General features: G+C 42.3%; 1 non-coding gene across 1 annotated transcript; it reads left to right on the top strand.

The window, feature by feature from the left end:
* The first annotated feature begins 10,695 nt into the window (after nt 1–10,695).
* trnak-uuu (transfer RNA lysine (anticodon UUU)) lies at nt 10,696–10,768 on the top strand. Its single transcript has one exon. It is a non-coding gene; the product is annotated as a tRNA-Lys (tRNA).
* Nucleotides 10,769–11,956: the final 1,188 nt, after the last annotated feature.

Here is an 11,956-nt window from a genome sequence, read left to right as displayed (position 1 = left end):
GAACCTTCAGACTAACCATGGGAACCACCTAAAGCGGGGATCCTCAAATTCAAGCCTCAAGGTCAGGTGCCTGCTTAAACACACCTGAGTCAAATATAGAAGTCATTAGAAGGACTCTGGAGAACTTGACTGCATACTGAGGAGGTAATTCAGCCATTTGATTCAGGTGTGTTGGATCAGGGACACATCTAAAAGCTGCAGGACATCGGCCCTCGAGGCCTGGATTTGAGGATCTCTGACCTAAAGGAACTCTAAAAGCTTCTTAAAGCCCATTATAGCCTCGTGTTTTTCTTTAAATTAACAATTCATTTTTTAAAATTAAATTAACAAAAACTTTTTTTTTTTCTGAAATTGAGTTAAGACACAAGAGAAGACATCCATATCAAAAGTTAACCACCTGGTTTCCACTGTTGCATTACTATTGCCAGCAAACCAATTAAATGACACCTAAATGGCTTTCAAGGCCACAGGAACCTCCTATAAGATCAGTAGCACCAATTAAGTACTTCTTCTGTTAGACCTTACAGACTCTACAACATGTTCAGTGACCACTAAAACCTTCTTAAGAAACTTTTTGACTATGTTTATGACCCTCTAGGAGGACCATAGATCTCCCCAGGCACCTATGGGGAACACATAGAACACCTAGAACCTTGTCATTGACCACAAGAGCCTGGTGGAAGCCTCTCTGAACCAACCACTGAAAGGACCTCTAGAAGCTCTGGAAACAAAATATAGTGTTAATTAGTGAGCTTAATTTTTAACTTTAGGCAGAGCCAGCTGTTTCCCATTTCTTACAGACTTATGCTAGAAGTATGAAATCCTGCCTCCAGGTTTAAAAGTCTCTTCCCCAAATTAGGCTTTGTGCTGATGCCTAATCTAGAACTGGTTCAATGTACCAAGAATGACTGGTATTGGGGCCAAAAAGCTGTCAAAGGACCATAAAATTGCTGTTCTCAAAGATGCAATCATCAATATCAGTCGTGATGGGAGGTCCACTGTTGGCAGTCTTGTTTTTTTTCCTTTATGTACCTCCAGAGGCTTTGTCTGTGTTTCTGTGCTTCATAACCTCTGTGCATGCCTTTTTTGTTTTTTATTAGTCTTTTGGTAGTCATCTCTTCTAATAAAGTCCACTTTTTGTTTTTCAGATTTTGCTTCCAGCCATCTTTAATTTCCCTGACAGAGCCTTCCTAAAGGGATTAATAAAGTTTTATCTAATCTAATCAAATCAAATATTACTAAAGCTGGTAGTTTTCTGATACTGACAGGCTGTCACTAAAATCCAGGAGAATTTAAAGCCACCTGAATATCAGCACCACTGTATGAGCTATGAGAAAGGATGAAGTGGAAGATGCCCTAAATAATTTCACTCAGTGTTTTTTCATGAGTCGCATTGATGAGATATTGCATTTTAACATCCACTTGACTTAAAATGTATTCCCACTAAACTCCCACTTGCTATATTCTGAACTCAAGAAACCCTCGAAAATAAGAGTTTTGCTTAAGCAATAAGATCAAAATACATGCAATACCCTGCTGCTGATCAAAATTTTAAAGCATACGAAATAAGCCGAATGTGCTTTCACGCTAGTGTGAGGTATTTAAGCACTCCTGCTGGTCTGCTCCGGCTCATTTCTGGGAAGTTCAGCTTGTAGTACATACAGGAAAAACACTAAAACACAGTGGAAAAGCAACACAGCCAGCAACAAAGTCAAGAGAGACGAAAGGAGTTGCCAAAAGTCATCTTTCTTTCTCTCCCCTTCTCTGTCTCCTTGTCACTCTCTCCGTCTCTCACCCGTCATGAGGCCTGGAAAGGTCTTCAAATAGCTGGCACCAGCCAACATCTGGTATGTCACTGCTTGGACATCTGTGGAATACTGAAACAGGGGTGCAGGATGGATGGTGTGTGTGTGTGTGTGTGTGTGTGGGGGGGGGGGGGGGGGCTAATTTTGAGAATTTAAAATGTCTGTGTGAATTTTAAATAATGGAGTCTCTGACTGCCAAACTTAAAGATCTAACCATATCAACTATTAAAAATGGCAAAGTTCCAAGTTCCTGAATTTCTCTTTATTAGATAATTGGTATAATCTTACATTTATGTTCACCTTTGCCCTTAATCCATTTACACACTAAACTACTGCACTACAGAGGCTTTTGGAAACACTGCTGAATCTGTTTTAGATGGGAATGGAAACTTTTGAAGCAGGAGTGAGCCAGTTCAGCTCATTGTCTAAACCGCTGTTTACATACCACCGGATGCTAATGCCAAATCAGCTGTTCGACATTTGCATGGTAGCATTAGCCATTTGCAGAGCATCTACCCAGATGCTGTGCACATCATAGCGGGGGACTTCAACCATGCAGACCTGAAGACAGTGCTCCCTAGTTTCCACCAGCATGTAAAGTGTGCTACAAGAGGAGCTAACACTCTGGACAAAGTCTACTCGAACATCAAGCTAGGCTACAGGGCTAGACCACTTCCACACCTGGGTCAGTCCGATCACCTGTCCCTGCATTGAATCCCTGCTTATGCCCCCCTCAGGAAAACTGCTCCAATCATCACAAGAACCATCAAATCGTGGCCCGAGGATGCCTCACAGCAACTGCAGGACTGTTTCAACAGGACAAACTGGGATGTTTTTGAGCACCAGGACCTGGAGGTATTCACAGACAGTGTACTGTGCTACATCAAGAACTGTATAGATACTGTAGCTGTGGAAAAGTGCATCCGGGTCTTCCCCAACCAGAAGCCCTGGATGACTCGGGAGGTCCAGCTACTGCTAAAGGCTAGGAATATCGCCTTCAGGTCTGGGGACAGGACCGTCTACAGAACAGCCCGAGCTAACCTGAAGAGAGGCATCAGAGTGGCTAAATCTGATTACAGGAGGAGGATAGAGGAATCCAGCATCTCACCAACTACAGGGCCAACATTGCAGCTGCGGAAAGTGACGCCTCGCTGGCAGAGGAGCTGAACCGCTTTTTTGCTCGCTTCGAGGTGAAGTCAACAGAGGCGGCCACACTACACAAAGCGACCATAACATCGCAACCCTTGTTGTAGAGGAGCATGAGGTGAGGCGCACGCTGCGGGCCATTAACCCAAGGAAGGCTGCCGGACCTGACGGTGTCCCTGGTCGTGTTCTGAAGGACTGCGCTGACCAGCTGGCTGGAGTCTTCACCAGGATCTTCAATAAGTCCCTGGCCCTGTCCACCGTCCCATCCTGTCTGAAATCCTCCACCATAGTCCCCCTACCCAAGAAACCTCACATCTCAAGCCTCAACAATTACCGGCCAGTGGCACTCACCCGGTGGTGATGAAGTGTTTTGAAAAACTGGTCCGGGGTCACATCACAGCACTTCTCCCTCCTGGCTTTGACCCACACCAGTTTGCTTACAGAACCAACAGGTCCACAGAGGATGCGGTAACCACAGCCCTCCATGCTGCACTGCAACACCTGGAACAGCAGGGGAGCTATGTGCGGATGCTCTTCGTAGACTACAGCTCTGCTGTTAATACTATCCTCCCTCACAGACTGGTGAACAAACTGGGGGACCTGGGTCTTCCTCACTCCACCTGCACATGGATTATGAGCTTCCTGACCGGCCGACAGCAGAGAGTTAGGGTGGGAAAACACACATCCACTGCCCTCAGCCTCAGTACTGGCTCTCCACAGGGCTGTGTGCTTAGTCCCCTGCTCTATTCTCTGTACACACATGACTGCACCCCTGCCTACCACAGCAACACCTTCATCAAGTTTGCTGATGATACTACAGTGGTGGGGCTCATCTCAGGAGGCGACGAGTCCGCTTACAGGGGGTGAGGTGGAGCGGCTGTTAGTGTGGTGCAGGGAGAACAATCTGCTCCTCAACACCTCAAAGACAAAAGAGCTGGTAATAGACCACAGGAGGAACAAAACGGACATTACACCACTGACCATCGGGGGAGTCTATGTGGAGAGGGTGGTTGACTTCCGTTTCCTGGGGGTTCACATTGAGCAGGGCCTCACCTGGAGCACAAACACCTCTGAGCTGACAAAAAAGGCCCAGCAAAGAATGTACTTCCTGAGGGTTCTCAAGAGGAACAACATCAAGCAAAATCTGCTGGTATCCTTCTACAAGTGCTCCATAGAGAGCGTAGCAATAACTAAACTAAATACAATTTCAAACAAACCACAAAATCGACATGTAAGATGTGTGTGAGAATATTATTTATTATTTATTGTTATTTTACGTGTAAATGATTAGTCACTATAGCTACTATTTTATTATTATGGCTATTATTTTATTTATTTATTTTTTAGGCACCGACTGATGGCACTTTTAATTTCGTTGTTCTTGTAACAATGACAATAAAGAAATCTATCTATCTATCTATCTATCTATTGTAAGTAATTGCGCCACTCAGAAGCCCATTCATCCTTCGGAGGAAGCCCGGTTCTGTCGGTTGTACCCACCGTCTCAGTCTTTCTGTCAGGACTCAGTCTTTCACTGCCCGCAGCTCGTCGCCACACGTGAGCGTAAAACTGAAATCAACAGCTTCACCTTAACGCTCAGCTTCCTCTATGCCACAACAGACCAGTACAGCATCTGCACCAATACAGGCTCTGCACCATTCCATCTGCCAGCCTGCTGTACCACTTCTTCCCCTACTTGTGAGCAAATTCCCGACATATTTGATTGAATTCCTTTACGTGAGGTTGCAACTTTTCCCCAACCTCAACAATTACCCTAAGACTGTTACCACCACCCTCCACAAACGCTGATGACCCTATGTCTATGCACCTGTCTGATTGCACTGATGTACATATTAGTGGAATATAGTTTACATTCTTTTATCTTTTAATTAGTCTCTGCGCTGTATATTTTGTAATTTTGTAATATTGTGTTATAGTTATAGCTCTAATATCTCTGTATATTTGCAATTTGTATACTTGTATATTGTCTTATAGTTTTTACACTTATTTGTTTTTTTCTGTAAGCACGAAGTACCGCAGCAATTTCCTAATGCTGTGAACCTGTTCACCCATATGGCAATAAAAACCTTCTGATTTTGATTCTGATTCTGATTCTGAACCTCGAGTGGAAACTCCCCCTTTTTCCAGATGAGAACCATGGCCTTGGACGTAGAGGGGATAATTCTCATCCTCACCGCATCATCTCTGGCTGCAAACTGGTCCAGTGTAATATGGAAGTTATCACTCAATGACATCATCTTGATGCATACACAATAATCCAGGTAAGGAAATCACAGAAAATTGATGCTCTTTATCTGGATGTAGCGTTTTCAGTGGGAGAAACGTCCAAGTGACTTCAGCTGCCTGCAGGTTTCCCCTCTCCCACTCTTTCAGTGATGAGGATGTGCAAATCCTGGGCAGGGAGGAATGCTGGTTTGGTCATTATGCAACTGTACTCTTTATAAGGCTGGGAAAACCTGCAGGCAGCTGAGACTGAAGAAGTCACTTGGATGGATGATGAAAAGTTTCTCCCATTGAAAATTCTAATTCCAGATGAACAGAATCAACTTTCTGGTTCAGTGACAACCTCCAGCAGGTCTACATCATTCACAATAAGCAGAGACGACATACAGAGACCACCAAGCTCTTGGAACCAGGAGTACAAAAAAAATTAAGAGGAAACAGTTTCAAGCTGTGTCTGACATTGCACTCTTCCCTGCTTTTGGTTGCTATTGTAAGTACAGCTACATATAGTGCACTACAAGTACCTAGAAAATGTACTCATAACAGTAAAAACATGTCACAAACAGTCAGTACTGTATGTGGAAACACATACAGTACTGTGAATTTCACTTAAGATGTCTCAGGTACTGCAGTGTAATTTACTGCATGACTCTTTTACCTGCCATCTAATTTCCATCACCTAAAAGCACACAGTAGGTAGTTTTTGGGTAGTTCTAGTGTCTTAATGAGGATACAACTGTGTTTTCCCACTGTGAGAGCTTCCAAAAAGCTCCATTTTCCTTGCTAGTCTCATACATTTAAGGAACTCAAAAAAGCCTCAATCATGGGAACAATTTCAAGGTAATGGAAGGAGAGAGGAGCCAATGAAGCAGAACAACATCAACACAAACCAAAATTGTTGCTGTATACTTACTCTGCTGATCTGCTGTGGTGAAGAGAGAGTTGAGTGTGAAAGCGAAGCAGTTAATTTACCAGTCAATCTAAGTTCCTACCCTCAACTGTGTCCACAAGCTGTAGGTAGACTGAAAGAATGAGACTGCAGATGCAACTGTTGTAAATGAGCTGCGTTCGAAGAGTGGCTGGGCTCAGCCTTAAAGAAAGTTCAGTCATTAGGGAGGGTTTCAGACTAGAGCTGCTACTCCTCCATGTCAAAAGGAGTCAGTTGAAGTAGTTCAGTAGTTGAGCCATCTCCTAGGAGAGGTGTTACAGGCCCTGAGCAGACCCAGGACACGATAGACAGATTATATCTTTCAGGCGGCCTGGGAATGGATGGATGGATGGATGGATGGCTGCTATGCTCTAAAGCCACCTGAAGAGCAATTAACATGGTGGATAAAAGATAATTAGATTCCCATGAGTTGAGATGTTACTCTCATTATTGAAAGTATCTGACGGGATTTCAGCTGAAATTGGACACTGGAATGGGCGCCCGGGTGGCTTAGTGGTGAAGCCGGAGACCACATTCATATGCCGTGTTGCGGTGCGGGCGGCGCGGGTTTGAGTCCCGGCCTGGTACCAATTTGCCTGCGTATCTTCCCCCCATTTCCTGTCTCTCTCCACTGCTAATAAAAAAAGCTGCTGTGGCCAAAAATGCAAAAAAAGAAATTGGACACTGGAAAGCCCTTTGGCAACATATGTTGTGTAACTAGTGGCAAAACTATCACATCAATCCTGTCAGGGAACAAAGAACTGAGCTGGACCAAATTAGATTTCAGTATCAGGTTTCATTCCCCAAGAAGAAGTGACTGTCACTGTTACTTAATGCAATAAATTTAGCAATTAAGTATGTTTATGACTTGAGGCAGATGGTAGAGCAGGTGTTCACTTTAAAATCAAAAGTCTGTCATTTTCTCAGTAATACTAAATCATTGTGTGAGTTAATTTTTTGTTCCGTTTTTCTTATATAGTAAAATATTTGAGTTTATATGGCTGGAGGCCTGCAGTGTGTATGGCCTGAGTCACATCCTCCTGGCCTCGAGTAATTTTGCTGCACAGTAATCTTCAGACTAATGGGTGACCCCGTCTCACTCTGGAGACTCTGTGGTCTGACCAGCCCGGTCCTTTCTGCCCCCCCTCCATGGGGGGTGGGGGGGTGGAGAGACTTCCTCCTTGGGGGTTAATAAAGGCTAGCAGAAGAAAACTCTCCTGCTTTCATCTACCATTAACTAAGGACCTCATCACACAAAATCATTAACAGGATGTTCTCCTTTGACATTAGTCGGGACTGAGAGAGAATTGAATTAAGAGTGCCGCTGTCTCAGTAAAAACTCTGCAGAGAACGCCAGGTACTGTCTACAGTTCATTTTGTGCCATCATACTGCCACAGAATACTGGTCAGAAATCTTTCCAGGGTGGAATGATTGTACAGCATATTTAATAACCTATAAAACAAAGATTTGGGTGAACAAGACTGCATTTATTTTGGATTTTCTGGGGTCAAAAGTATACATGCAGGCTGAAATATAGGGTTAAATGTCCTTTAGCAAGTTGCACCTCAACCAGATGCTTTTGGTAACCATCAACATGCTTCCAGCATAATTCTGGACATTTGACCACTCTCCAGGCAAAATGAGAGAGTACAGAGTGTGCTTTATCTTTGATATCCAATTTGTGAATCGAGACCAAGAAAACAGCAATTAATGACCTCAGAGGTGGAATAGAGTTTTATCTGGTTAGACTGTAACAGCTGAAGGTCACTGGGGTTGGCGGGCTGCCTTTAGCTTTGATGGCATTCAACTGTGACATCATTGTGATAAACTTATGCGATATCACAACATGCAAATCCATCCAGTGTTGCATTAATTTTTTTGCCAAGATCTTGATGGTGGGCGAGTGAGACCGATGTGTGACGTCTTTTCCAGCACATCCCAAAGATTTTCAGTGGGGTTAAGGTCTGAACTCTGCGGTGGCCAATCCATGTGGGAAAATGATGTCTCATGATTCCTGAAACATTCTTTCCTGGCACAGTCATATTAGAATTGTACCCGGGTCATTAGGGAAAATCCACTGATGGGAAAAACCTGGTCATTCAGTGTATTCAAGTAATCAGCTGATCTGATTTTTGGGACACATAACAATGCTGAACGTAGACCTGAGCAACTGAAGCAACCTCAGATAATAACTCTGCCCTCAGAGACACTAGGCATGATGGGTGCATCAGTGCATCTGAGTTTCTTCTTACCCCAATGTGCCAATCGCAGAGGGAAGATTTGGACTCATCAGATCAGTCGTGTGAATACTCACCACCCCGAATGCCTCTTTATAGGTTGTTGTACTCCATCATCTTGTAAAGTGGTATTTTGGAGGAGTACCCTGCATTAAAGGGAGAGTCAAGTCATTTTATTTATATAACACATTTAAACAAAACAGATGTTGGCAAAAGTGCTGTACGGCCAGTAAAATGTCCAATAAACAATTAAAACAAATAATGCAAGAACATTAACACAATCTAGTGATTAAAAGATACCGATACACTTTAATATAAAAATAATAAGAAGAATAAATAGTAACAGGGAAAAATGACACAGTGAGTTAACAGTAGTCTGTGCATGAAAAAAACTATTGAGAAGAGGCACGTTTTCAGCTGGGATTTAAATACTGTTGGTGAGGTAGATAATCTAATCTGAAGAGGGACACAACTCCAGAGTTTTGGCGCTGCGACTGAGAATGCCTGGTCGGCAGTACGAGCCAATCAGGAATTTGGAATTACTAAAAGCTGCTGATTACTGAACCAATCAGGATGGAACAAAGGATTGAAAAAGATCTGATAAAAAATCTGGAGCAAGCCCATTGCAGTAATTCAGTCTGAAAAGCGTCAGTGACCTTCTCTAGATCGTCTTAATTAGGAAAAGCTGACATTAACAACTGATTTGATCTGTAAGTCAAATTTAAGAAAAGAATCAAAGATAAATGCATTAAAATGTGGTGGAAAAATGTTGACGAGTTGGGAGTCGGGATCTGTTAGTTCCCCACATGAGGAAATAGGCATCAATTTGCTGAAATGTTAGACAAATTAATATTGTGTGAGTTTAAAAGACCCCCCATCCAGTTCAGCTGCTGACGGCATGCTGCACAAAAACCTTAATATCAAAGCAACGCTCCTTTCTTAAAACAATACTTTCAGTTTAACAATGCATACCATTTAATTTCTGCACCATTGGCCTCATGCCTCATCGCTTTATAATCAGCCAAGATAAACTAATTAGCTTCAAGCTCTAGGACTGTTTTTTTTTTTTTTGTTGTTGTTTTTCGTATTCATGTTTAAGCTGTGGGATACAGTTTTATCCAGTTTAATAAGTATGCAGGACAAAATATCTTGTGGGCAAACATAAATAAAAAATAAATATTGTAGTAGCAATTTGGTAAAACAATGTAGAGATTTTTATCCTGACAGCCCAGACAGAATAATCACTTTGCCAAAAATGAGTTCCAGATGTTCATTGTTGTTTTTTCCACAGGACCCCATTGAGGGTGAACATTATTTGTTGTAAACTGTGCAAAACGAGCACCATTGAGCAAACAAAAATGTGCAGAAACCAAGCACAGATGACTTATTTCCTGCTATAATTAGTCTTCATGCGCTCGCCTCCTTTCACTGCCTCAGCCATCCCTGCATCAATTGCAGGCCTTCGCCGCCACAGCTCAAATAGTCTCTCCCTGTCCAAGACATTAGCATGTTAAAACCATCCCTGCTTTCCTCTGTGAGCGTAAAACGCCACTTATTCTGCTTTGTATATCAGAAAGCCACAGGAGGACTGGAGCCAGATTTAAAAGGTGCTGCAGGCATGCACACTGATTAATTTTAGATTCCAGTGGTTTCAGTGGTTTTCAGCATTGGTGCAGCAACACGTCATTTTAAGTGCTTTGTTTATCATTTAGTTTTATAGCAGCTAAAAATATGCTTTTAAAAATAAATAAATAAAAATTTGACCTGTTGGAAACAATTTGGAAGGAATGTAAAAAAAATTGCATGTGTCTGTGTGTGTGTGGCCTAATCTGCACATTTTTCTCTGGCATTTTTAAAAGGGCCCTTAAGCATTCATATTGTACACCTGAATGATCTTGTCAAGAAAACTTTCTCACAAAAACTAGTCATGCAAACATGCTATTTTAGCAGTTGTTGTGCTCTTTCTTACAGCTGACAGTGTGTGTGTGTGTGTGATGTACCCATAAAATATAATTAAGAATTTACTTAAATGCACTTTTGAAAAGTGGTCATTTTGACTGCATTTAAAATTCAGTTTTTAAGATTAGGCTTAAAACTTTCCTTTTTAATTAAGCATATAGTTAGGGCTGGATCGGGTGACTGCCAATTGTAGTCAGTCAAGATCACTAGTTAATAAGCCTTGGCCTTGTCGAGTTAAGACACTACACAACCTTCAGCATCACTTTTGCTGGATGTGTAATTTTGACCCTGTGTGGATTAGACAAAATCCAAAATCCTGTTTTTTAAAGTCATTAAAGGTGTGTGTGCTGTCCAATCATTAGACCAGCTCAAAGAGCCTGGATAGCTCAGACGGTAGAGCATCAGACTTTTAATCTGAGGGTCCAGGGTTCAAGTCCCTGTTCAGGCGAAACAGCTTCTAAGCAAGCATCGCAGTTCATTGTGCAATCATACAGTAAACGCAGTGGGAAAAACTGAGAATGAGACAAAAAAAATAAATAGAAACAGGTATATGAATAAATTCTCAAATGCTACATCCTCCTGTCCAAGAGACAACCAAACGCCCAAACAGAAAGCTCAGCAGGAGTTAGAGCAGGTCACCTGTTAATCGGAAGGTCGGTGGTGCAATTCCTGACTGCTCCAGTCTGTATGCCAAGGCTGATACTGAACCCCAAGCTGCTCTCCGATGTCTCCGTTGGAGTGCAGCTTGAACTGTAATGTTATTCACTGTTCTGCTGGGCTTTCTCACCAGTTTGATTTTCTCTGCGCTCACCGCCATCCCAAACTTTGCAGTCACGTAGGGACACCCTTTTTTTCCCGGCTCTTGTTTATTTCCAGCTATTCCCAACATTGTCATTGACAAATTGTAGGCTCCTTTTACAAGGACACTGTATATTGTTTACATGTGGCTTAAATCTCAACTTGCATAAGTGCGCCCAGACATTGTGCGTATAATTATCTGGACGACTATTTTTGTGATTAATATCTATTCTCCATTCACAGTCCTGCTACAGTAAACCATGGAAATGTTCTGGCATTCATCAAGTCACCACTTTGGTTTGAAGTGCTTGCGGTCCCATTTCAATTTGATCTTTTATACTACTCGATACACAGTTTATTACTTTCCTGTAGCTCCACCCTCAATAAATTGGGACTTGCACCTTGGCTTTCTGTTGAAATCTGTTGCATTCTGTAAAGCACTCTGTAAACTCAATTTCTAAAGGTGCTATATGAGTAACATTTCTTGTAAGTTTATGTAACTTCATAGACATAATGTCTATAAAATTGAATTTATCCTGCCATGCACCTTGTTTCAATATCCACCATGTATAAAATCTGACTCTACAATGTGAGTTCATTCTGTAGTTCTTTCTTTTAAATGTTCACTCAAAAAATATCACAATCATTGAATCCCCTTTCACTGAGTTCAACTGTCCAGACACTTCCCCAAGAGTCTTATTGTTCTAAAACAGAGACTGAGCATGTAGCACAAAGCAGACGGCCAGGTTGTGAGTGCCGCCCTTTGATAGGTCCAAGATGGTATAAAATGGATAGCTAACCTTTCTCCTGCTGTTCCTCAGCTATTAATAGGGCCATT

The sequence above is a fragment of the Archocentrus centrarchus genome, chromosome 12 (assembly GCF_007364275.1).
Source record: "Archocentrus centrarchus isolate MPI-CPG fArcCen1 chromosome 12, fArcCen1, whole genome shotgun sequence".
NCBI lineage: Eukaryota > Metazoa > Chordata > Actinopteri > Cichliformes > Cichlidae > Archocentrus > Archocentrus centrarchus.
Note: the sequence above shows the minus strand (reverse complement) of the source record. Positions and strands in the feature narration are given on the sequence as shown.